Genomic DNA, 26,939 nt, shown 5'->3' with positions numbered 1-26,939 from the left:
CAGACCAGGGTGAGCTAATGGGAACTGAAAAGACGGAGGTGTGCAGCGGCATCTTGGAGGTACTGAAGTCAGAGCATTCCTGCAAGTCCCGGGCAGCCCTGCTCATGCAGGGTGCATTCTCGGGCATGTGCGCGAGTCTGCAGTGCTCCAGGGTCGTCCTGATCGGCTCTTACGTGGTGGTGTTCCCTGAAGTGCACGACACATGGGTGACAACTTTTTGCCTTTCCTCTAAATGCGACTGACTGTGGCAGCTCTGGACAGGCAGCCTGTCTCCCGTGTCCTCTGTGGCGTCACCCCAGCCCTTGTTTCTTAGAATAGAATTACGGTGGCGACTGTGCAAACAGGACTGCATGGCTTACCTCGGTGCATGGTTGATGGACAAGCTCTGTCCTCCTTAGCGGTACCTTTCCTTCCAATACATCCAGCTGAGATGCGCAGAGGTAGATTTTCTGCAGGGACTGAGCTTCCCCAAAAGGACCCCCAGGTGTCTGCTTGGAGCACAGAAAAGTCCAGGGAGGGGTAACAACAATCATCACTGTCATGTCCCCTTTCCTTCAGAATTTACTAAATAACCCCCTACCTACTTTCTACACCTCTTCCTCTACCCAGCCTTTTCCCCATACATTTTCTGTCTCTGAGCTCGACCACTAATTTAATTTTTTAGGTTTCTGATGACATGACATCCCTCAGTCTCTGGAAGCTAGCCTCTCATTGATGTAATTATTCAAACCATCCCTAAAGGAATGAATAATGATGGAATATTATGTTTTCTAAAATAATGGACTGTTATCTTAGGCTCATGCTGGTTCATTCATAAAGGTTAAAAAAAAAAAAAAGAGTCCTTTCATGAATTCCATGTCTCACATTCATGGTAATACTGTTCTTTCTGGCTGTTTAAGAATTAAATGGCCAACGGGCTTCTTGACGTGTAGTAGTGAATCACACTCATCAATGTTACTGGTTTCACTTTAAGTTTTAAGCTGCTGGATCACAGGACAGTCATCGGTTTTCCGTGTCTCCTAGGACCCTGTCGTCCTTCACACTCTCTCTTGGGTGACACCCCACCCTTACCCTGGAATGCCTGGGGCCCTCTTCCCTTGAAAGATCTGATGAATGTTCTACACGTTGTGATATTTGTATCTTAATTTGTTAGTCCTCCCAGAAGAACAAAAAAGAAGCTGAAAAGTACAGTGGATGAGGATTTGGTGGATTAGGGAATGACAAAAAAGAAAGAGAGGGGTAGAATGAAGATTTCCGAGGGCTAAGGAGCCTTGTCCCAAGGCTGCCTGCAGCTCTGCCCCTGCCCCTCCTCACAGGCCAGTTTAGGGCTGCTCTCACCAGAAAGCTGGGGTACAGAGCCTGGAGGCAGGACAGCATCCCCTCCTTACTTCCTTAAGTCCCACACATCCTGTTAGAGTTTTATGATCTATATTGGATGTGGGAGACCAAAGGTAAAATACTCCAAAACATGGATTACCAAGGGGCAAAAAAAGAGACATAAAGGGCTTTGGAAAGTGCTTGGCGCTTATTTGGTTCCATGTTTAAGTTTTTTAAATAGCAACCAGATTAACTATTTTTTTAGACGAATGACTTTTGAAGTTAGTCTACATACCACTACATTCAGATCTCAAGATGGGAAGCCACAGTTTTGTTTTGTTTTGTTTTTAAACTACAACAAAAGTAAATTGATGAATAGGCATTGAAGTTAAAGACGCTTACAGTTAGAACAGAATGAGGTAAAACCTGCTGGAAAGCACACTCTAGCATTCTTCATCTAATCTTTCCACTTCACTCTGGGGATGTAATACTTGCATCAAGAGAGGAACGGTTTGAATCGTTGAGACATTATTGTGTGACTCTCCGATGTGTTCTTCCCATGGTCTCAGTGGTTCCCAAGCTTCTGTGTACATGAAAGTTGCTGTGAAGAGTTACATACACAAAATCGTGTTTGCAGTGTCTTCTGGGAAAGTTAAGAGATTTTCAAAGTGAGTTTGAATTATGTATGACCTTGGCTTAACGTTTGAACTTAACCTCCCACACAAAACCTGACTCTACTATTTTTTTCCTCCCTCTCTCCTTTCCTACCCCCTTACCTTACTTTTTTCTTCCTTTCTTTCCTCTTTCCCCTCCCTTTTTGGTGAATTAAATTCCACAGATTTTTTTGTGTGTGTGAAATGAAAATAGTGGTGTCTGTTTATATTCAAATCAGAAAATTACTGGCATACTGAATATTCAGATCTCTTAGAGAAAATAAATAATAAAAATATTCTGTAAAATTCTACCTGAATTCCCCATCCTGCGTTCCTATTCAACTTTCTGTCTTCGGTTTCTCATTTTTAGCTGGAAAAGTGTACCAGCCAAAAGACAGCCAGGTTCTCTGTGCAGCAAAGCATATAAACCATCTGTAGATTAAAAAAATAACATTTTGGCTTAAAAGCCACCGTCTGATATAAGACAGAGTGAAAATGGTAATGACTGACATAGTAGAGTAAATGGCATTGTTATTTGGAATTTGAAAATAAGATTTTCCTATAAATATCTCAAACCCTTCCATAGTTGGTTAAGACTTCTGTGATACAGACATGTGCATTTTCTCAAAAATCAAAAGAAATTTAACTAGTACCCAAGAAGTGGGATTAGGGAGTAAGAATATCCGTGAAAATCCTGAAAGTAATTTAAACATTGGCATTGCACATATTTCATTTATATATCTCTTGTCATAGAAGAGTAACTTCAGCTGCATTTTTGCCGTGTGACACCAACCCCGTAAAATTATTTCTATCATTTCTGACTGGAGGAATTAAAGTCATTTAGTCCAGTAAAGAAGCCTTTGTTTTTGCCATTGTTAAAATGAAGTGGCACAAATGAAAGCTACCTCTAAAGTTATGGCCAGAATTTTTTTGGGGGAAAAAAAAAAAAAAAAAACAACATTTTGGCTCGAGCAGAAGGTCTTAGGCAAACAGCCACGGATGAAAGTTGCAAGGGAAAAAAAATTCTTATCTCAGTTTCATCATACACCAAACACTTTCAGACAACCGTTTAATTTTTTAAAATTTCACAGACAATTTGAAGTGCACGGTATACAGAAAATAGGGTGTGATGGTTGGCTAAAACAATGAATTAAGAGCAGTAATAGAAAATTGTAGACAATTACATCTGAATTTCATCAATTGCCTTTTGCTTACATTCACAGCTATCTAGTGAAAAACAAATGTAGGAGAACAGTTAGCTGCTTAAAAAGGAATTAGCTGCTTGAAAGGACAAATGTTCATGTTGAATTTACCTGGAAGAGTAACCTTCAAAACAACGACTTTGAAAACACGTCAACCTTTACTGGTCTGAATGAAGCCGGGGACAAGTAGAATGGGTAAAATAAACAGGATTTGGAGAAAAGTCCTGGGATACACGGGTTTTAAAAGATTTCTACTATGATTTATTTGACCACCCTAATACTGTTTAGACATTTATAACAAAATGCTTCAAAAATATGTTTGTGGTATAGCATTTCTTACAATAAAATCTTTTTACACATGTTAGGATAGATTTGCTTAGAAGCTGTACTGCCCCAACTAGGGATAAACACATTTTGTGGCTTTTGCTTTTATACATTGCAAAATAATCTCCAGGTAGTAGATAACAGTTTCCCCCCCAATTTTATGTTTTTCCCATACCTAGCCCTTTGTGAAAAAACTACCAGAAACCACTCCAGACCTAATAATGAGAGTACAGAGGGAAAAAATAAGCCAAGAGCTGAAAATTAATTTCATCTCAAGTATTATAATCAAACAGAGTAGCATATATGAGTTTTAAAAACAGGCATTATGGGCCAAGCATTATGTGACTCCCTGTCCCCTTACCTAGGTGGGATTTTTCAAGCAGCACTCATTCTGGGGAGGGAGATTTAAAAATAGAAAATTTCTTACCCTCGGCCGGCACATAATTAATACCTGTGTTCCAACTTGGAACCCTTCACCTGCCAAGTTCATGGCTTGTCATCTCCCAGGACTCATCCACATTCCCCTGGTTCATGGCTTATTGTTTGTTTACGGAGTTTGTCTCCCGGACTAAGGTTGGAAAGCTTTTTTAAGGACAAGGGCAAACCCTTGTTCCTTTTTACACTTCCTGTGGTGCTGCACTCCCTGGGGCTACTCAGACATTATTCATTGATTTAAAAAAAAATTGTTTGCTTGTAAGTGAAAATAAAATAAAAGAGCTCAATGAGATAAAAGCTCAGCTCTGAAATGTTAAACAAAAAAGTATAGAGGGTGCAGCAGACACACGAGAAAGTGAACACAGTATGCCAGATCTTGTGGTGGAGTAGGAGAAAATCAATTATTGATGCTGGTGTGAAAGTTTTCTTTGTCAGCTGAACGTTCCAGCGTAGAGGCCAATGTTGTAGTTAAAATCTGTTCCAGAGATATTTCCAACCAAAAAGCAATCATGCTGAAACGCTTTGGTCCCCATGAGCCATCCACAAAAGAAAATATAATTTGTGAGTTGGGAATTAGGGTAGGAAATTCAAGTTGATATTCTTTTTTTAATAGGAAAAAAAATCCATTCTGGCACTTGTACTGCCTCCTTCTTTTCTCCTCCCCTGTTTATTATCACACCACCGCGTGGAGAGTGCAGGGGCTGTGTTTTATTCATACGTATCCTTGGGGCCTTGCACTAAGTAGGCACTCAGCAAATGCTGAATGAAGAAATAAGATGCTTCAGTTTCCCTAACAGCTAACAAGATATATAAAACCAGTGCTAAGACCGACAAGAGTTGGTTTCATATGCTGGTAATTGTGGGTTTAGAAATAAGGAGCTACTTTATACATTATTTTTATAAAAGTGTGTTGTATACCTGAATCGCTTTCAAAGTAAAAATGACAGTTACGGGATATTCCGTCTGGCAGGGACTAAAACCCTGCAGCTCAGTCAATTTAAGGCCATGTCCCTGTCCTTCTCCACCAGCCACAGGAAAATGGTGAGTGCCTGTTAGTAAATCGTCTCTTGGAAATCTTAGCTTGTATCTGTTTTCACCAGGTTGCAAACTCACCCACACTTCCTACGTTACTACTCAAGGCGGGGTCACTGACAGCTTGATGAGGGAGCCAGGTTGGAGATTCGGGCTCTGTGCTGTCTTGATGTTTTCATTTATCAAGCAACACTTTGGAATTTGGTATTTTTGCATCTTGGAGGCAATGTATGACCATGTCTAAGTTTCTTTTCTCCCCACCCTACCCTGTCATCTTCCCTGGCGGTCCCTGCACCCAATTGATGAGATTCGTCTTCACTTCCCCCTGAAAACTCTTTCCTTGTCCCTCTGTTCTTCATGTATCTTGAATGTTTTGAGTTTCAAATCTTCAAAACAAATAGAAAATGTGTGACACCTTCCCAAAAGGTAAAAGAGGAAATACGAGGCTGTGGCTACCAGTGTTGACTGCCAAAAAGGCCAGTTTCATTACATAAAAGGAGTGTGGGATTTGGTTCAGGACTTGGCCCTAAGATCTTAGGAGTAACATGCTATTATTTGCAGACTTTATAAGAATATTGTGCACTTGGAGAAAGACCCCTGAGAGGAAAAACGTAAAATCCTAAAGTCTTAGAATTAATTAATATGGCGATAGAATGGAGGATTCATGTGCAAAGGTCACAGTTAAGTTGATCTGTTAAAAAGCCATTGTTTACTTGTAGTTACCAAGGATCTGTATGCTGGCATTCCTGGAAGAACATGCTGTAAAGTCACCAGTCGCTGCAATTCAGACAGCCACCTCCATCTAGGATAGACTGATGGCGAGCCTGTGAACTTAATATCCAATCTTAGAAGCTGTAGTTTTTAAAGAGCTGTGTGTCCCATTTACTGTTTTGCTATTTTGAAATCGAAATGGAAAGTCTGAGCAGAATTAAGAAGTGCATAAAACATCTTTTAACATCTTTGCTTAAGTCATTTTCTTAGAGAGAACTTGAGGAAATTCTGGTTCTCCAGTAGGCTGATTTCTTCTTCCAGGACAGTGACTGTTTCCTGGGATGTGATTCCCAAACATCTGCTCTGTCATCAGAGTCAGGCTTTCAGTCAATCATCTGCATGCTTGATTTATGCAGTGTTAAACCTTGTGATTGAAAGGATTTTTATTGATGATATTGAGGTAATAAATTGCAGAGAGCATCAGAGTGTTCTTTGTAACAGGCGAATAGTGCGCTTTGGCCTTTATAACGACGGGATGGATCGTGAGTGTGTTGGCAGGCGTGGGTTGTGGGTCATTGTGGGACGGCCATGTTTCCGTGGCCTGTGGCTGGGAGTGAGTGCAGTGGGGCCATTTAAAAAGGCCTGTGGTTGAGTTTTGACTTAGAGTTGTTTTAAAATGCCAAGCAGGCTGAGTTCATGGGGAACTTGATTTGAATGGGACCAGCTGTAATGTAAGTGAAATACACACACAGGTTGGCGGCGTGTCTCCTCCGCGGGAGGAACTGACGGGGAGCTGGAGAGAGCGCAGAGCTCCAGGTAAACTGACACATGCCTTGGACCAGTGGCTCTCATCCTGGGCCCATTTTGAGCCCCTAGATAGGACACTTGGCAGGGTCTGTAGGTGTTTTTGATGATCGTAACTGGGAGAAAGGGTAGTTCTGCTGGCTTCTAGTGGGCAGAGGCCACAAATGTTGCTGAGTACCCTACAAACCCTACAACGCACAGAACAGAGCCCACAACTAAAGGATTATCTGGGCCCAAATGTCAATAGTACTGGAGTGGAGAAACCCTGACTTAGACCCTCTCCTTTTTGTAGTTTCCAAGGTGGTAAACCAGTCTGTCTTGGTGGAAAGTGAGCAGATAAGCTAGAGATCTGAGTGCAAATAAAAGATCAGAGAGGAAATAAATAAAATAGAGATTAAAAAAACAATAGAAAAAAATCAATCAAACCAAAAGCTGGTTTTTTGAAAGAGTAAATAAAATCGACAAACCTCTGGCCAAACTCACAAAGAAGAAAAAAGAGCACAAATAAGCAAATAAGAAAGGAAAATGGAGAAATTACAACAAATAACATAGAAACACTGAGCGTGAAGAGCAGGATCAGGAGAGAGGTGGATAAAAGAAGTGGCCATGTTGTTGGAAGCTGTCTGGGCCACATCTCATTTGTGCCCAAAGGCACCTTTGGGATTCTGTCTTTATGTGCTCGGGGAGGCTGAAAAGGATGTGGGCCCCTGGGCCGCCGTCTTTGTGTTATAGGTAACCTGTTTATTTTCTTTTCTTCAAAGAACCTGTATTAGTTTCTCGGGCTTCTGTAACTAATGGACCGCAAACTTGGTGGCTTGAAACAACACACACTTATTATCTCCCAGTTCTGTAGGTCAGACATCAACACAGGTCTCACTAGGCTGAAACCAAGGTGTCAGCAGGGAGAATCCACATCAGTGCCTTTTCCAGTTTCTAGAGGCCACTTTGTGTTCCTTGGCTTGTGGTCACCTTTCCTCCATCTTCAAAACCAGCAACACTGCATCTCCCTGTACCTTTTTCCCTGTAGTCACATCTCCCTTGACTTTCCTCTTCTGCTAGCCTCTTCCACTCTTCAGGACCCTTTGGTTACATTGGGCCCCCTTGTCTAATCTAGGATACCGTCCTCATCTCAAGGTTCTTAGTTGACTCACATCCGTGAAATCCCTCTTTCCATGGAAGGTAACATTTACTAGTTGTGGGGATTCAGATGGGGACATCTTTGGGGGTGGGGGGCATTACTCCGCCTACGTAGAACCCAGAGCATTTCCCAGTGCTACATTTTGCTGACTCGAGCTAGACGTAGAAAACGGTTTATAAAAATGGTTTGAAACAGTCCTCTTTTCAGTAGTATAATTTCAGTGTTTTCAAAAGCAACTTTTCTTTCAGTTAGAGTAACGTGACTAACGTTTGGATGATGTTGAAAGTCATTGTTTAAATTGGTAAAGACATGCCAATGGAAGAGAAACCAAGAGGGAAACAGGTAGTGGAGGAAACTTCAGACAAAGAATTTGAAAACTTGAATGTGCGATGAATACTCACTTTGGGGGAAAAGGGAAGGCTTGCTGAAAATTCAGATTCCTGAGCCCTAAGAGCCTGGCTAAGTGGACTAGGGGTGGGGCCCTGGGTTTTTATTTTTAATGATTACTCTCCTGTGATACATTTAACATCAAAGGTTATTGGGTCACAGTTTGAGAAACAAAGTGTGAATAATGATTTTAAAACAAATACACATTTTAATAATTGAGTGTAAAATGAAACCATTGCATAATACTGATGTTAGAGAACAGAATAAATAAGTATATTGAGTGTATTAAGTTCTTGACATTCTTGTCATTTCAGTGACATTTGGGGGACTGCGATTTGCTTTTGGAATACTAGATAGAATCCTTATTATATCAACCCATATTTATATTCAAAGTATATAGTGATTTTGACCCTTGGTTGTTCTTGTTAAGACTGTCATCTTCTCTGCGTGATGAATTGTTGTGTTGGGATAAATACAATTTTGGCTTACTAATGTTCAGCAAGAACTAATGACTCTTGGGAGTGTCAGTGACTTTCTGAGTCCTTTGTAAATCAGATATAACCAAGCTGTCATTATAGGCTTGTTTGGAGGCATAGAGATAACATTTATGAATTTCTTCATACATAATAGTCGCTCAATAAACGTTCACTCTAGAAACAAAATGATTAGTTTGTGCTTTTTCTGGGACTTTCATTGTAGGAACAGACACTTAAAGAGTTCAGAATTCCTATCCATCTAGTCTTTAAGGCCCACCTCTGCTATGGCATCTTTCCTGATACCCGCTTCTGCGCAAAATGGTTTTCATTTTCTGAAGTTCCAAAGCTCTTCTCTTATTCTCTTACTTTATTGCAAAGAGGTTGTGCCCTTTGTATACATGCTCTCTCCCCAGATGGAGGATGAGTGTCCCGCGGGCACGATCCATTCGATCACATACTTTGTACCACAGCCAAGCACCTGGCAGAATTTCTTTTTAAAGCACATATTCCATACGTATGTTGGTGAACTGACTACCGTTTAGACAATTACGGCCTCATCTTACAACTTTTCAGATACTGTTTCTCACTAGTTTAGAAAGGGAAAACTTTCACAATGACTTTTTAAGAATCAAATTTGAGAATAGCTGTTTACTAAGCTTTTTTATGTTAATGAGTCACAGTATCAGAAACTCGCTAGAGTAAGTCTACTGTAATGAGGAGGGTTTGTTATGTAGATGACATGTTCCACATGTCACATCCCAATGAACTATAACATTGAGTTGTTGGCATGCGGCTGTGGCGAGTGGAAGCAGTTATTATACATCACTTGGTAAAATTCATATTCATATCTTGTCAGTTTACAGTGAGCCAGAGATTAAAAATAACATTTGTTTCTGTTTCAGTAACTGCTTTAAAAAAATATCGCAAATCATTTTATTTTCTTTAGCTTGACTTCTAGTAGTGTTTTTAATGTGTAGCCTTTTAAGAAGTAATGAAATGCATCAATGCAACTTGACAATGCATAACAGGATATGCTTCTAGGATTATTTTTAATGATTAAAAGTCAAGTTGAGTTTTTGTTTTTTTTTTTTTAAGACCCAAAATACAGTTGAGCCAAGTAAACCCAGAAAGAAATCTGTGACTGAAATGTTGGTTCTTGGCCCTTTGTGTATTCTCCATGTCTATTTCCTTTAGATCGCTTCTTTCTTGCCCTGTCACAACAAAAGGGGAAGGGCGGTGGGGACCTCAGAGTGTGTTCTATTGCTGTATTTATCGCATTCCCCTTTCTCTTCAGTGACAGGTGGTTTGGGGTTTTTTTTTTTTCTTTAGTTTTTTTATTGAAGTGTAGTTGATTTACAGTGTTAGTTTCGGGTATATAGCAAAGTGATTCAGTTATACATATACATACATTTTTTTTCTTTTCAGATTCCTTTTCATTATATGTTATGACAAGAAATTGAATATAGTTCCCTGTGTTTGAAGAGTGTAGTGTAGTTGCCTTTCGTTTTTGGTTTGGGGAGGACAGCCATAAGGCCTGCATTTTCCAGAAGCAGCTTTGGTGACCATCTGGAAAGTTGACTAGAGGACCACGAGAGCGATGGGGAATCTGGGTGGGAGGGCAGGAGAGGTGGATGTGAGCAGAGGCAGAGATGCTGGAGGGACAGAAAGGGAAGGATTCAAGTAGTATCACCAGGGAGTAGAATGGTTAGAATTTGGTACAGTTCCCGTGAGGAGTCAGGGGAAAGCAGAGGTGTGGATTCTGGTGCTTCCAGTTTGGGCAACTCAGTGATGTCGGGGTACCAAGAGTAGGCTTTGTGGATCCATAAAAGTGATGGGACCCAGAGTCCCTTCTGTCACCCAATATTGCTTCCCTGCTTTCCATGATGACCCTTCAGCTCACCCCTTCTTCATTGCAGACCATAGCTAATGGCTCCTTCAGCCTGTCTTGGGGCGTCTGGGGTGTCGGGTGCTCAGGAGTGAGAACAGGGGTGTATGGGCACTGCTGATGTAAATGTGGAGGCAAAAGAACTGTTAGTCTAGAGCTGTCCCGGTATTTAACGTGAAAGGCAGTCTAATTTTACCAACCTAGATTACTCACTTCAGATTTTAAGAGCAGTGGGAGAAGTTTGGTGTTCACCAGTACAAGCATCAGCCCTTTGCTAAGGCATGCCTGATTCAGAGAACTTCCATTTGTGCTACAGCCCACTGAGGGGGTTCTACCAGGAGAGGAGAAGAGAACAGTGCTTCATAAACTATAATTACTTAAATGTCACCATAAGTAAATATTTTAAATATACGAAAATGGCAACATCAGGAAATATGACTAAGAAGTCAGTATGTGACACACCCTTTTGCCCCCACCTTTGTGGTTGTTCAAAAATTTCCACCGAGAATGATATATGCAAAGAAGGTTAAAGTCAGGCTGTTTGGTTGCAGAGGAAGGCCAAAATTTTCATGGCCTTTCATTTTCAAAATTAAAATCCAGTGATGGAGCTTACAAATGGGAATCCAATATTTAAGTTAGGTAGTCTGTCATCGTAATTAGATGTGAGCCATTACAGTGGCTTTCCTTTCTTAACTTCTGTACAGAAGTTTGGCATGGTAAAAAAACAAAACAAAACAAAACAAAACAGGTCTGCTCCTAACCGTGTAGCTTGCAAATACACAAAGCTTGAATTTACTTGGTTTGTCTGAGAGAGAGGGGAGTTTTGGAGAAGAATGAAATGCCTCATGAGTTTGACATAGTGTTGAAGGATTGTTGTTACCACTTGGTACTAGATTTTATCATTTTATACCAAGTATTTAGCACAATTTTAAAAAGTTAATTATCATGCCAAGAGAATGAGCTGGATTCTTCTGTATCCTGTAGCCTCAGTCCGCAGACTTTTTAATATTCATTAAAAAGCTCCATGACAGTTTGTGGCATTCATACTGAAAACAAGAGATGTACAGACATGGGACTGCAGGTAGTGGACGTCGTTAACAATGGCTGAACATTTAGAAAACACAGGACTTGATGGATGGCTTTCTGGGTTGTACCCCAAATCCACCTTTTTTTTTTTTTTTGCCAAAAGTTAGTATATACTATCCTACTTTCTTCTAAAATCAGTTCACGTTAGGATGGAGTTAAGTTTCTCTGCTCTGAGAGTGTCGCAGATAAACGGGCTCAGTGAATATCACTGGTTGTAGCATAGACTGTTACTCTCTTTCAAAATATCTAAAACTTCTGACTGAATCACACTGCTAATTTTGTGTAATCTTGGGAGTGAAGAGAAAGATGTTCAAAAATAAAATTGACATAAAAATACATTCCTGTGTGCTTCCATGTTTACCCAGTTGGAGAAAAATAGAAGCTAAAACGAGATTTTGTGTTCAGCACTGTGGGAAGGGTTGTGAGAGGTTCTCCAGAAGGTCTTGAGCTCACTCGCCATCTACTAATAGTTATCAGGGACGCGACTCACACAGATGAAGTGACATCACCTGCTGTCAGGTCGTGCACAAGGAGTCCCACATGGATTGGGGCGGCGGGGTCCCTGCCAGAGGCACTTGGAGGGAGGGGAGAGCTTGACTAGTTCTGGAAGGAGTGATGTCTTGAGCTGGACATTGGAGAATGATTCATTCTAATCTAGAAAGGTGTTCAGTATGTTTTTAATGACTCTTGGTTAGCAGAAGAAAAGCCATCGATGTAAGAGAAATAGTAGACCTAGGGGTCTAGTGACTCAGAGGAGCTAAGGGTTTAGAGAGCACTTGGAAAGGAGCATACTACCCCCTTGCCTTACTGTGGTGCCTTAGCGATGGCAGGCATTTCATTGCCCTTGTTTAATAAATGTGCTTCCAGAGGGATAAAGGGGGAATCAGAGCTGAGGGCACCTTGGGTTTTGTCTACAGAGCGCCATTACCAGTGCTCCATCCTTGTGATCTTTTGAGCATCAAAAGACTGGACTTCACAGCATCCTGTGTATGTGGCTTTTGAGTGAGACCTCCTTTTCCACGGGAGAGCCATTCTTCTTTGGGAGGCAAAAGCATCTTTCTTTCTGCTCGGTACATTTATTGGGGTGGGCTCTGCACCAGTTCACTGAGCACCAACTCACTTTGCAACAAGAAAGTTTTGAGGGGATTTCATGATTCGGGGGAATAACCACCAGAGGAAGAATCTGGACTACTGAAGTCCAGTCAACGGTTAATTGGAAAGGAGGCAACACGGGGAGGAGGTGAACCTTTGGTGTCCGACGGCTAGAACTTAGCGTCCTGAATCTGTCCCTTAGTCCCTCCGCCCCTGGAGTACGCTGCTTAGCCCAGTCTACCTCCATTTCTTCTTTCATTAGACAAAGGAAAGTGTCTGCCATCTAGGATGGTTGTAAGGCTTAAAGAGATAGTGTCATTTGAAGGCTTCACACAAAATATTAACTATTATTATTATTATTATTACATGTGTACATTGACACACAAAGATAAGCAATGTTGTTCAGTAGGTTTTTTTTTTTTACGTTCTTAAATAGGTAATGGTTTATAACTACATAGTTACCTCATTAACTGATTTCACAAAACAGGCCCTTGAGAATCTTTCCAGATACTTAAAAAGCTCATTGTCTTCAGTTAAATCCTTCCCAGATTATTAAGGCCTAAAGTGGAAGAAAGTGTTTGCCAAAGATGCCTAAAATGTGCACCTTTCACAGATTCTACCTGGCAGAATCCAGGTAACCAAATGCTTTCTTCACAGCTAACCGTGTCCCACTGCCCCTCATGGCAGCCTAGGTTACCAGGCCTTGTGCAGACTTACAGAAACCACAGGCGAGAAGGGATGAAAGTTCTGTGTGCTTGCTTCTGGGAGGGATCTGTAGAGGTCAGAGGGTCTGCATCGTCAGCACTTCTCACTATGAGACCCTCCAAGACCTTTTTGGGTGGGTGGGTGGGGTCCTGCAAGGTCAAAACTATTTTTATACTGGGACTAGGACTATTGCCATTCTCTCAGGAGTGTATGGTGGGTTTTTTCAGAGGCTCCACGATGTGGGATGTTGCTGTATAATGAACATTTGGAAAATCTGTACAAGTCCTTGAACTAATACTGTCTGCCAGTGACCCGTGCATGGTGTGGCAGAATCAGGCCCGGGAAGTGAACCAGCCAAAATGCAAGACAAACCAGTGAATTGTAATCCAGCAGAGTCCAAAGAGCTCATTGATAAGTTTCAGATTCCGCCGTGCTCCTACCCTTGAAGAAACTAGCACTTGTCAGGTTTCGGTATAACATGAAGGAAGGCATCCGCAGTTAGCTGAAAATGAAGGCCAGATTTTTCTCCCTCTGCCTCCACCAAACAGCACATCACAGCAAACTGAATTCAGAGGCACATCTGAAAATTTTCTATTAAGCCAGACATTAGAGGGATTTGCAGAAATTTAAATCAGTGTCACTCTTCTCACTGACTTTTTTGTTTTGAAAAATATGGTTATTTTTCATAAAGATACGCTGTTTTATGTAACATGATGAGTATATTATTCTTCAAACTAAATGAATTAATACATATTTTAAAATTCAGTTTTAATTTCTAATGCAATAAATATGGTTAAGTATCATCTATGTAATTAAAAGCACTTTGGAGTCCTCAAGACATTTTAGGGGTATGAAGGGGACTTGAGACCAAAAACTTTAAGAACCAGTGGCCTAGTGTGTAGTTTACCAGGCTGTATTCTGGTCAGTGCATGTCTACTGATTATTATTTCTTCTGGGAAAAGTGTCCTGTGGTCAAATATATTTTGGGCCGAGATGCATGCTTTTTTTTCCCCCTTTTAGAGATTTATAATACATAGTAATCACCAGAGTCCCTCAAAAGTGTTTCCCAAATTTGTTCCAACCTTTTTTTCTCCTTTTTTTTTTTTTTTTTTTTTAGGATAACAAAATGTTTACAATGGAATCGATCAACCTATTAAATACACTGGCTAATATATAATATATGTTACCCTCTCCTCGTTTTTCAAAAATAAAAAGTGGCTTTTATTAGGTACTTTCATTCAAATTCTTACTTTATTCGGAGGAAGGCCCAGGAAAGTTTACCACCTCATCTGATTGCCTCTCTTTTTAAAGACTTCATCGTATTAAACTACTTTGCTTATAATCTTTAAGGCTGTTTTAAACTTCCGTTTCCAAACTCCCATGTCTTAAAACTCTATTTTAGACATTTTTGCGTGTTCATGAGTAGAGTCTTCCTCTTGCGTCGTAAGACAAAGTAATGTCATCCCCACACCAATTGTCCAAATTACAGGTTAAGTCCCAGCAGCCTAGCTTTGCAGCTGTTACTACCGTTTGGTATTTTTAAACGGCGAAAGCTACCTTTGGTGATGATCATATGCCTTTATAAAACACAGTCGCTGTTTGTAACAGAAAGATTTATAAATGGCAGTAGGTTTTGTTGTATTTCTTTTTATGAGTCTTTCTTTCCAGTTCTTTGGCTTCCATTGGTTGTGGGCACAGTACGAACAGTTAAAACAAAAGGACTCCACAGTGTGGATGGGGACCATGTTTCTGGCTACTTGAGGGACATTTCCTTTCTAAAAAACAAGAACGATGCATTAACCAGCAGCGGTCCTTTCTGACAACAATGGCGTTCTAAATTTGTGTTGAGGTAGAAATGCCGAGGTCATTTCTTCCCCTTTCTGTAGTTCACGTGTCTGCGTCAGGGAAAGAATGGAAAAGTCTTAATTTGTTATAATAATTAAAGAAACAACAGCCATTGTAATTTATACAATGCAAGAGCTTTTGATTTTTATATTTTGGTCTTGCCAGCTCCTACTTAAGAACTTTAATATTGTTGGAATCCTTAGTGACTTTCTCTTGCCAACTGAAAATTGATTTTCCCTTATTATTTAAAAAAATTCAAGCAGAATTTACTGTGGCTCTCTTATTCAGTATCTTGTTCTTTTCCTTACTATTTAGTAAATAGATTTAGGGAGAACTCTCTGTGCAAAAGGATGACATTTGGTCTATAGAAATATATTAGGGCTTTTGCAAACTGTGCTGGAAATTCTCTGATACTAAAATCAGCCAGTTTAACCAGACTCACATTAACCAGTCCAAGATCACGATTCCAACAGCAAGAGACTGCCTTTCCATCTTGGACAGTTGAGTACAGATTGTAGTATATTTGGGATATTGGAAATTAAAGAATTCGAGAGCCATGAGGCAGGTTGAGACGTTTGGTGTAAATGCATATGCATTGAATATTGCTTGTGTAAACTATGGGATGCCAAGACTTTTTGCAGTAGCAAGTCACATTGCAGGTCTTCACATCCAAAGTAGGAGAATTAAGTTATTCTAGAGGGGTCTTTTCTTTCCTCATTTTAAAAATTGAAGTACAGTCAGTTTACAATGTTGTGTCAATTTCTGGTGGGGTCTTGACATGCAGTCATTACGAGCTGAAGCTCTGGAGTCAGATGACCTGAAGTTTGCTTCCTTCCTCTGTCACATACGTGCGGTGTTGGGCAAGTGATGAACTTCTCTGTGACTCCCAACCCCCACTGAGGTGAGATTCCACCATGAACCCATTACTCTCTTTCTATGCAATCTGTGTCTCGTTGGAGTTAGGATAAAGAAGTACCTAATAGATCATATAAGATGTAATTGTGTTTGTAGAGATTTTATTTGATATGGTATGCTCAAATTGTGTAAGAACAGCTTGAATTATCATTGGGAATTAATTATGGAGAGGATTTACTTATGTTCTTTTATTTGATAGGTAAGGAACTAATTCTACTCAGGAGATTGTTTTTATTATTTTTTTTAAGAGGAACACTTTTCTTTTGTTGAAGTGTAGTTGCTGTATGATATGTAAGTTACAGGCGTACAATATAGTGATTCGCAATTTTTGAAGGTTATACTTCCTTTATTATAAAATGTTGGCTATATTCCTTGCTACAAGGATATATTGTACAGCACGAGGAATATTGCCTTGTTTTCATTTTTATTTATTTATTTATTTTTTTAGGAGATTGTGACTTAAATGTAAAAATCCAGTTGGCTGCAAAACTAAAACTAAAAAAAAATTTCATGGCTTCTTGGCCACTGTTTTTAACTTATGTTGATATACTGTACAATGCTGCAGCTGCTTAAAGCTATTCAGAAAATTGTCACAAAAATGCTTATCAAATTTTAAAACTCTGCAAGGATATCATCTGGAGTGAAATCCTTGTTTATGTAGCTGACTTTCAGTGTTCAGGCATATCAGTGAATGCTCTCAGCCTCTGGCATTCTTTTCTCCTTTCTGGACTTTTGGTCTTATCTCTATTTATAACTTCAACTGGCAAACAAGAACAGGCAGGCAAAGGAGATTAAACTCAAGCCAGTTTGTTTTCTGGGTGATTAGCAGCACTGCTGAAAAGTTTGCTGAAGGAGGGGCGTCTATTGCAAGTCTTGCTTAAAAGGAGGTGTGTAGAATTTTCAATGGTTTTCTTTTGGTAAAAAATTGTCTCATACTTGTTGCATTATGTGTAGTTGAGTGTCAGCTATAAATCACAAGGTGAATCACTTCCACCTTATTCACATCTACAGAGACAAGAATGGAAAATCTTGCCACTTAGATGAGTTTTGTTTTTTTTTTCCCCCTCCTCTACAAGTAATCTAAGCCTTACTCCTCTGGACACCTGGCTTTGGTAGCTGGTGAAGGGTCCTGAGCTAATCATGGAGCCGTTCTGCCTCTCCCAGAAAATTTTGCTCTACTTGGTGACAAGAATATAATCCAGAAATTAATTTCTTTCTTTAGGGGCAAAAATAAAACAGAAAAAGAGAGGAAGAGTACTATGAGAAAGTATTGTGCTGCTGGTCAACGTTTCAGACCAACACATTCCATTTCATTCAGTGACATTATGTCCATTAAGATTCCTTGCGATTAATCCCCAGTCTAGTCAAAGCACAGAGTAACTTGCTGTGTGACTTTAAGAGGTCTGTCAACCTCTCTGAGCCAGCAGCTTTATTTACAGAAGAATTGTAGACTAGATGACAAAGACATCTCCAGTTCTAAACTACCAAGACATAAAGCTGGCAACAAATAAGAGAAAAGCAACAGTTCATTTTTAGTAAAGGAAGATTGATACCAGCCAATAACTCTGAGTGGGCTCGCTTAAATCCTTCTCGCTCCAAATTCTGTTTTTACCAAAACGGTAAGCTAAAAGACAAGTTGTCATGCTTTGAACTTCCTGGCTTGTGCTAATTTGTATCAATATGTTACTGTTACACATTTGAGTGGGAGCTGAGTTGCATTTCATGAAAACTGCTCAGAAAACTAATAAAATCGTTACAACCCCACTTTCAGTGGGTATTGATAGCATCAAAAAAAAGCCTTTGCCATTTTCAGACAGTTGCTCTTCCAGCCAGACTGAAAATATAATGGCCTTACACTCAACTCCCTTGTTTAAACATTACCCAAGAGTGGCTTTCACCTCCTCTTCCAGATCTTTAAGTGCCTACATGAATTTAACCAGTATACACCCCCCCAACAAAAAAAAGTCCTTTTAAAAAACATTGAGTATTCTATAAAGGAATAGCCCCAGAAGGCTTTCAAGGAATTGATTATTCACACAGCAACCTCGTGAAGCACAAAAAGTCTATCCTCTCTCTTACAAGTGGGTCATTTGATGAGAAAATCTTTGGCGATTGCCTCGGGACCTTTGGAGATTCATGGAAGGTTTAGAGTTACAAGTAGGATGCAGTCACCGTAGTCAGGGAACTGGGTGACAACCTTCCAATGGGCTTTCAAAATCAATGCTGAAGAGCTCAGAAAGGGCTCAAAAAGGATGCAGACATCTTTTGAAGACCGTTTCCAGGCTCTCAAATGGCCATTGTCAAGGAACAAACAGTGGGGTGGATTTGACTAAGCAGCAGAAGCAGCTAGAACAACACCCTGTGACAAGTGAGCCTTGGAGGCTCACAAGGCAGAAGGGAACTTCTCAGAGCGATCTTGTCACACGCAGCTGCTTGGAGTGGGGTAAAGTCAGGCACACAGATTTTACCCCTTCATTTCACGGTCAGTGTGTAAAGTAAACGCCACTTTCCAACTTGGGTGGGGAAGGTCTTTATCCAGATACATCGAGTCAGAACAGAAACCCAATTACCTATTTGTGGTGCAAAAAGGAAAATTTCCTCTCTCCCACATGTTGCCTTTTCTGTTCAATCCCGATAGCCCTTTATTTAAAAATATTAACATTAGCTCATTCAGTCTGAGTCTTTAATGGGCAGATTCAGATGAATTTTAACTTGAAACAGAACTTTCTCCACTTTCTGTTCATGATGACTGCACAGTAGTATCTCTATTTCAACGTAATGAATCCTCCTTTAGTTAGTTATTTCAGTTAGTCAATTTGAAATTTTGCAAGCACACGGCCAGTGGTATATGGCATACCATCAGAGGTAGTGCCTGTCCCAGCAGGTGCTTTGTTGTCTTTTTTCTCCCTTCCTCCCTCCTCCTCTCCAGCATTTTAGGGCACCATATGGAGATCTGTTGTGTGATAACATCGTTCTGGTAATTAACATGCTTGTTTGAGGTTATAAAATATACATCTGAGAAAGGCCGGGGATTTCCCCCTGAATATCAACTAACTGCTTGAAGTGGCATTTATTTTTCATTCTGACTTGGCATTTTGTTTTGTTTGACTGCAGCATTCTGGAACAAAATGAAAGAGTTTATTCTGAGGCCTCAAAAATAATCCTGCTGCAGACCACGAGCAAGAGAGAAGGGGCAGACCCCAGCCTGCACGAATGGTCCTGAAACACAAATGGTCTCGGGTAAGTCATCGGAAGCTCTTGGCGTTCGTTAGCTTTAAATTTCATCAGTCGTCATTTCTTTGGTGTCCTGGGACATCTTACTCAAGCACATGGCTATTTCTCTACAACCCAAGCAACAGGATGTTGAGAAAACGTTGTTCAAGTATAGAGAGCAACTAAATTTACTTGGTGTGTTCATTTCTGAAATTTGCAGAATAATTCGATGTGAGCAGAATGCATTTGTGGTTAGAAAAGACCAAAAGAGGTGGGGGAGGGGGGACCCAGACAACTAAACACACAAGCAGCAAACCAACTCTATCTTCCATATATCCTATTTTAGTTGAGAGTCCAAGGGATTAATCATACAAGGGATGGTAGATTCAATCTGACGGCAAGTTGTTACCCTAGAAATGAAGTATGGGGCTGAGCAAGGTGAGAGGTCTGGGGGAGTTTCAAATCCTGTTCATCAAGTGTTTATCGAGAACCTTTTAACGAAACACAGTGCCCAGAATGACAGTCTTATTTGGGGGGGATGGAATTCAAACACTAGAAATAAATAATAAACAAATTCCAAACTCGACACCAAAATGACGTGGACTTCCAAGGAAGGTTTTATCAGCCGCGTTCAATGTATTTCTTGGAAACAGTCCTCAGAGGAAGCTCTATTCTGCCCACATATCTTGGTGACCTCGGACAGCTTATCCAGCCTCCTGGAATGAGTCACCTGTAAAAATGCCAGGGCATGCCTTGGTGATGTCCAAGGTTGCTTGTAGATTTTAAATTCCACAGTTCACTCTTGTGAAATTACTTAAATAGGTGTACCCTTTGATCCTTGCTCGATTGAATTGTGTGCCCTCGGCAAGTCATCACTGGCACAGGGGGCTCACTGGACCAGCCGGTGTGGAGAGAAGGGGCAGGCACCTACGCTTCCTTCTTCGTGCTGGCACTGATCTTGTGGTCCAGCCCCTGGGTCAAGCAGGCCTTGCACTGTCTTGTTCACCACTTTTTCCCTTGCCGCATGAAAGAAAACATGGCACCGTGTTATATGAATATCGTATTTGAATAAACGAGATAGGTTGCTTTTGAATTACTGTCCTCTATTATCTCTGTTGCAGATCTCACGTCTTCCTTCTCTGTGTCCACGGTCCCTGTGTTTGGGTTCTCTGCCAGTCCTTTCTTTCATGCTGTGGAACCCTAACTTTGTTTTACATTGAACAGAATCTGTTATTTCTCCTTCTTACTAAATGTCCCTGTTTTGAAGCAGAGCTGTGAACACTTGAAATGATGCTCAGATGTCACTCTTGTTAGCAGCTGGCTGCCTCAGAGCGGTGCATTATTTGGGTTTCATAACAGCATTTTTTTTTCTCTTACAAATGTTAAAATTATGAAGTGCAGGAAACCACATGAATGCGGCAGAATGCAAATGCAAACATGGTGTTATCTGGAAACACCAGTTCTATGATTCTCCTGGTGACAGTCTCCTCCCTGCACTCAACATGGGAAGCCTCTTTACCTGTTTGGGGGCGGTCTGATAGTTTCTGCATCCATCTTTATTTATGCTGCCCACTGTGGCCTCCCTGTCCTGCTGAATCGGGGGTTTGGTTAAGATGATTGCATGGGGCTGGCTTTTTCTGTCCAAGTCCTGCCTGACCACCAAGCTGGGCTGACATTCACAAAGTCTACCCTGAATGCTCAGGACTTCACTGACTGGCTTCTCCTTAGGAACTCCTATAACGTGTGGAGCCTGATCGTAAAAAGCCTCTGTGGCTTTGCGTGGCTTTGTGGGTTGCAGACTGCTTGAGGGCAGGAATCAGATCACAGCCCAGTGGTTCCCAAAGGTGGTCTAGCTCTGGCACCACCTCCACCAGGATCACCGGGATGTGTCACAGTTGCAGATTCAGCACCGCCAGGCTCAGTGAATCAGAATTTCTGGGGAGGTTAAGACCGAGAAACTCACCACAGTTAGCTCTCGGGCACTGAGGCTGGTGAGCAACTGCCTGAGGCTACTTCTTCGTCCTCCGCTAAGCTGCCTCCCCCGCAGCAGAGGGCCCAGCTCTGAGCGCATGGTAGATGCCCAGGAAGTATTGGCTTGTTGATCTAGGCAGCATCCAGCAGTGATGGCTGCAATCACTCCTCAATCACCCAACCTTTCCTTTTGGGGATGTGATATCAGTGTGTTCTCTGAACTCTGAGAAACCCCTGTTTGACTAAATGTGTGAAGTGTTCTTCTAGGTCAGAGGCTCCTTTGGAAACCTTTTTAGGTCTCTCTCCCTTTAACCGTTGACTCTGACTGTCCCTAGTAATGCAGAAGCCCTGACCAAGTCTAGTAGAGCTGGAACAGCAGTTGTGGGGAGCTGGACCGGAGTGACCGAACGGGAGAAGGATCTGAGGATGGGCGCAGTGCTGTAGGAACTTCGCAGCTCTGTCCTTGGCTCTCAAAGCCACACCTGCTGCCCTTGGCAATTCCTTTTGAGTGGTATTTCTTTCAGCTGTCAGGGCTCGCAGGTTGTCAGTTTGGGTAGCAGGAGAGCAGTCCCCTTGCTGGAAGGGATAAAGTTAAGCTGCAGTGGCCACACATCAAAGCACCCACAGTGGCAGCGGAGATTCAGGATTTGAATCTGATGTTCACAGATGGCCATGGTGACGCTGGGCGCCCTCCTTCCCTCCTCCGCTTGCTCAGGCAAGGGCCAGCCTGGCCTTAGATGATCCAGAAGAGATTTGCAGGGTGGTGTTTGCTTCTGGTGCAACTCCTGGAGGCCCCTGCTGGTGGATTTAGAACTAGTAGAACATCTGACAGCTAGTTCAAGTTGGAAACCAAGCAGAAGACCTCACCGTGGCCCAGGCAGCCTATAAGGGCACCAGAAAGGTAATCAGGAAATTGATAAGCTGTTAAGATAACCACTACCAAATGCATTAAACCCTGCCCTTTTTTTTTTCACAACTTTTTTCTTTTTAAATTTTTTCTTTTTTTTATTGATGTACAGTCAGTTTACAATGTGTCAATTTCTAGTGTACCACATAATGTTTCAGTCATACATACACATACCTATATTCCTTTTCATGTTCTTTTTCGTTGTAGTTTCATTATATAGTTCCCTGTGCTATACAGTAGAAACTTGTTGTTTATCTGTTTTATATATAGTAGTTAGTATCTGCACATCTCAAACTCCCAATTTATCCCTTCCCACCCCCTTTCCCCGCTGATAATTATAAGTTTGTTTTATGTTGGTGAGTCTGTTGCTGTTTTGTAAATAAGTTCATTTGTGTCTTTTTTGTTAGATTCCACATATAAGTGATATCATCTAGTATTTTTCTTTCTCTTTCTGGCTTATTTCACTTAGAATGACAATCTCCAGGTCCATCCATGTTGCTGCAAATGGCATTATTTTATTCTTTTTTATAACTGAGTAGTATTCCATTGTATAAATACACAACTTCTTTATCCAGTCATCTGTCAATGGACATTTAAGTTGCTTCCACGTCTTAGCTGTTGTAAATTGTGCTGCTATGAACATTGGGGTGCATGTATCTCTTTGAATTAGAGTTCCCTCCAGATATATGCCCAGGAGTAGGATTACTGGGTCATATAGTAAGTTTATTTTTCATTTTTTTAAAAGGAATCTTCTTACTGTTTTCCATAATGGCTGCACCAAACTACATCCGCACCAACAGTGTAGGAGGGTTCCCTTTTCTCCACACCCTCTCCACAGCATTTAGCATTCATGGACTTTTGAAAGATGGCCATTCTGACTGGTGTGAGGTGGTACCTTATGGTAGTTTTGACTTGCATTTCTCTGATAATTAGTGATATTGAGCATTTTTTCATGTGCCTATTGACCATTTGTATGTCTTCATTGGAGAATTGCTTGTTTAGGTCTTCTGCCCATTTTTTGAATTGGGTTTTTTTTTTTTTATTAAGTTGTATGAGCTGTTTATATGTTCTGGAAGTTGTCAGTCATATCATTTGCAAATATTTTCCCCCATTCTGTAGGTTGTCTTTTTAGTTATAGTTTCCTTTGCTGTGAAAAAGCTTTAAAGTTTAATTAGATCCCATTTGTTTATTTCTTCTTTTATTTCTATAGCTTGGGTAGACTGTCCTAGGAGAACATTGCTAAGATTTATGTCAGAGAATGTTTTGCCTATGTTTTCTTCTGGGAGATTTATAGTGTCTAAATCTTTAAGCTATTTTGAGTTTATTTTTGTGTCTGGAGTGAGGGGGTTTTCTAACTTCATTGATTTACACACAGCTGTCCAGTTTTCCCAACACCACTTGCTGAAGAGGCTGTCTTTTCTCCATTGTATATTCTTGCCTCCTTTGTTGGAGATTGACCGTAGGTCTGTGGGTTTATTTCTAGGCTCTCTGTTCTGTTCCATTGATCCATAGGTCTGATTTTGTGCCCAATACCATGCTGTTTTGATGACTGTAGCTCTGTAGTATTGTCTGAAGTCTGGGAGGGTTATTCCTCCAGCTTCATTCTTACAACTTTTTTTTTCTTTTTTGACTCTTGCTCTGTCACTGTTTAGCAAAGCTGTGCCAAAGCTGAGTTAAGTTTGTGTTAACAGACAACATTCAAGCACAGTGACAGGGAACTATCTTCCTCTGGGTCTCCATCTCATTTTGACTCCCGGAGGCTTGGTAAGCAGGAAAGTGTCACAGAGTGAACTGGGACTGGGCTTTTTCTCAGATTATCAGTGAAGGGAAGGAAAAAAAAAAAAAAAGCAAGATTCTCAAGGCACTATTAAGGGCAAAAGAGGCTTTCTAATACGTGCTTTGTGGAGACCTGACTAGATTTTCCTCTGCTTAGCTTCTTCCAGATGTAGTTGATGTAAGTATCTTTGAGCCTTTGCTCAAGGCTCTAAGGTGGAAGAATAACTAGGGAGAAAATGAAAGAAACAGTAAAGCACATGACTTTAGTGAAATACGAGACGCTGGTGTTGCTGTTTTGGAGGTCTTCAGTGCTGCCTGGGGTAGCTCCTGACAGGTCACCATCCAGGGCTGCAAAAGAGAAAAACTGGTTTTAAAAAAGGCATTTGTCTAGTTAGAAACTATGTCACTTGTGTTATTTACCGTGAGGCAGTCTTGAGGATTGCACGGTTTCGAGGATTGCAGGGTTTCCAAAGGGCCATCTGAATCATGGGCCCTGCTTTTGGAAGGCAGACGGAAGAGGGGAGCCAGCCCGGTACCCTCCTTGAAGTCCATCATTGGAAAGCTCTTAAATGCTTTCGAGCTTAGAGGAGTTAGTTACCCTTCACGTCCCTAAGCCGATGTTCTGCACAGCAGTCCCAGGCCTGCCTTCAGTGAAATGTGTTATAACTCGCTCTTCTCCTGATGTTATCGCAGGCTTATGGTTACCTCCGTCCTTCAGAGCAGCTGTGTGGTTTGGTAGAGCTGTGAGCGAAGCCACACCGGCTCAGGAAACCCAGTGAATTGTCTTCTAATAGGCATCGTCAAAACAGATGTTGATTTACTTGGAAGGTACCCTTCCTCGGTGACAGTTTGAGTGCTTTGAAGGGAGGTGTTTGCCCGGCATCAAAAGAAGTTAGAATGAAACTGCCACATCTGCACGCTGTTGGAGTGAAAACTGAAACTCACCCGAGTTGGTTCCTGCACACTCTCTCCCTGAAGGCACCCTCGCCTCGTGGCATCACTACCAGCTCCTCCCTAATGACTAACGTAGCTCTCTCTTTCTCTTTGGAGTTTGAGGTCGTTGGCTTCCAGCTTCCTCCCTGATGGCTCCAATGTGAATGTTCAAAGGTATCTTCAACTTGAGTCTAAACCTGCACCTGTCACTCTCCTGTCTCCCATTATGGGTTCCTTATTGAGAGAAATGGGGTCAAGAACCAGCCAGTCATTGGCCCTCAACATCGTCCCCTCTTCCTGTACTTCGTCCCTTGACCACACGCTGCAGTTTCGTCTCTCAGATATGTTACCGTCTACCCACGCCTCTCTGTCTCCTTGCCTTTGTTCTCTTTCACTAGCATCATTGCCCTGGACCATTGCAGCCACTTCCAAAAGGGCGTGCTTGCCTTAAGTGTTTCCTTTCTGTATTCTGTCCATCCTACTATTTTGAGACTCACCTTCTTAAAGAAAGGGTCTGATTGAATTATTCTATTCCTGAAAACTGTTGACAGTATGTAGAAGTATGGCAAAGTATGGAAAAACGAATAGTGTTAAGTGTAAAATACTTGAAAATTGTAAACACATTGCTTACAAAGTAGTGAGGGAAACAAGTGTCTGTCAACAAAGACTAGAAGTAAATAAAGCAAAAATGAAGATGTTTGTTGCATGAGGGTGATTAGTATTTTTTTCTTGAAAAATTATACTTTTAGTATTTACCTTAGTAATGAATGAATATGATGATGTGAAAGGCAGAATTTAAAAGATTTTGTTAGCTTTTCCTTCCCTAGAAGATAAAATTTGAATTTTGTTGTGTGATTTTTTAAGACCCTCTAGGAATTCATTATCAGCTTACAGGTCACATCTCATCTGCTGTCCCTCCTATCTCCCCACACAGTACTTCTTTCTGTTCTAAACATACTACGTATTTAATAATCATGCCTTTCTTCATGTGGGTCCCCCTGCATGAAATGCTGCTTCTCTGCCCAGTGACCTCTTCACTCACCAGGGCCTGCTGGCAATGTCCCCTCTCCCTCTGCCGGGCACTGCAGTTCTTCGTTTCTGGAGCGCTCTCTGTGGGCGGCTCCTGAGAGTGGACCCTGGCTTATTTTAAACCTTGTATTCCAAGTATTAAGCCCATTCCTATACATAATATAGGTTAATAAATATTCATGGAAGGTAAGAAGAAATGAAGGAATTCATTTCTAAATATACAAGGAATCCTTTGCATGAGTTTTTTTTTTTTAACATTTTTCGGAGAAGCTCAGTGCTCATTACCTTGTAAACTTACAAAAAGTTGTTGTTTGGGGTTAAACAGTTTTTACAAAAGTAGTTAGATTCAGTGTCATACTGTTTTCACTCAACTACTAGAGTGGATTTTGATTGAAAATTCCCACATCAGGGAGGATCGTATTTGTGAAGTCACTAGAAATTGCTTATTTAACTGTTTCATGTCATGAAAATTCTTATCGGCCAAATCAGAAATCCAAAGAAATAACACATCCAGTGCTGGCAACATAATATGAATGTGTGGTATTTTCTTCTTAAGGGAATTTAAAAAGCCAAGACTGGATAACAGGAAAGGATTAATGTAACATTTTCAATTCTGAAAGGCTATTCTACTCTGGAAATACACTTGTTACTATTTTTTTTCCCCATTTCTAAGAATTCTACTTGGGTAAAATATCAAAGGAGAAAAAATATCTTGGCTGAAATAAAATGAAAAGGCATCTTCAAAATTAATTTGGCATCCTCGGAAGTTCCTTTTCAAAGGGAGGAGTAGGATTTTTTTTAATATCACATGTTAAAAATGCCACTAAAAAGTCAATGTTTGCACTTGTTAGCAAGGAATTCAGAATGGGATTTGATGGAGATGAATGCACGAGGCATGTCACACATCTTTTTCAACAATATTTTGACATCAGGGAAAGATTGTTTAATACTATATATTATTTTATGATACATATTACATTTTCCTATTGATGTTCACTAAGTTGGGAATAGAGAATTTCAACTTGCAGTTTGCTAGTTTTTTTGCATGATATTCTTACCCAACTTCCAGTTTTCTTGCCTATAAAATTATGCCAAAAGTCGAG

The 26,939-nt window shown here is 40.9% G+C and overlaps 1 protein-coding gene across 5 annotated transcripts in view; it reads left to right on the top strand.

The window, feature by feature from the left end:
- ATXN1 (ataxin 1) overlaps positions 1 to 26,939 on the top strand; it is a 356,661-nt gene that overhangs the window by 73,024 nt on the left and 256,698 nt on the right. For all 5 annotated transcript variants that reach the window (XM_064476223.1, XM_064476222.1, XM_064476225.1 and 2 more), the window contains one exon: positions 19,122 to 19,247. The gene's annotated coding sequence lies outside the window, so the exon portion shown is untranslated. The remainder of the gene's footprint in view (positions 1 to 19,121; positions 19,248 to 26,939) is intronic.

The sequence above is a fragment of the Camelus dromedarius genome, chromosome 19 (genome assembly GCF_036321535.1).
Source record: "Camelus dromedarius isolate mCamDro1 chromosome 19, mCamDro1.pat, whole genome shotgun sequence".
Classification (NCBI taxonomy): Eukaryota; Metazoa; Chordata; class Mammalia; order Artiodactyla; family Camelidae; genus Camelus; species Camelus dromedarius.
Note: the sequence above shows the minus strand (reverse complement) of the source record. Positions and strands in the feature narration are given on the sequence as shown.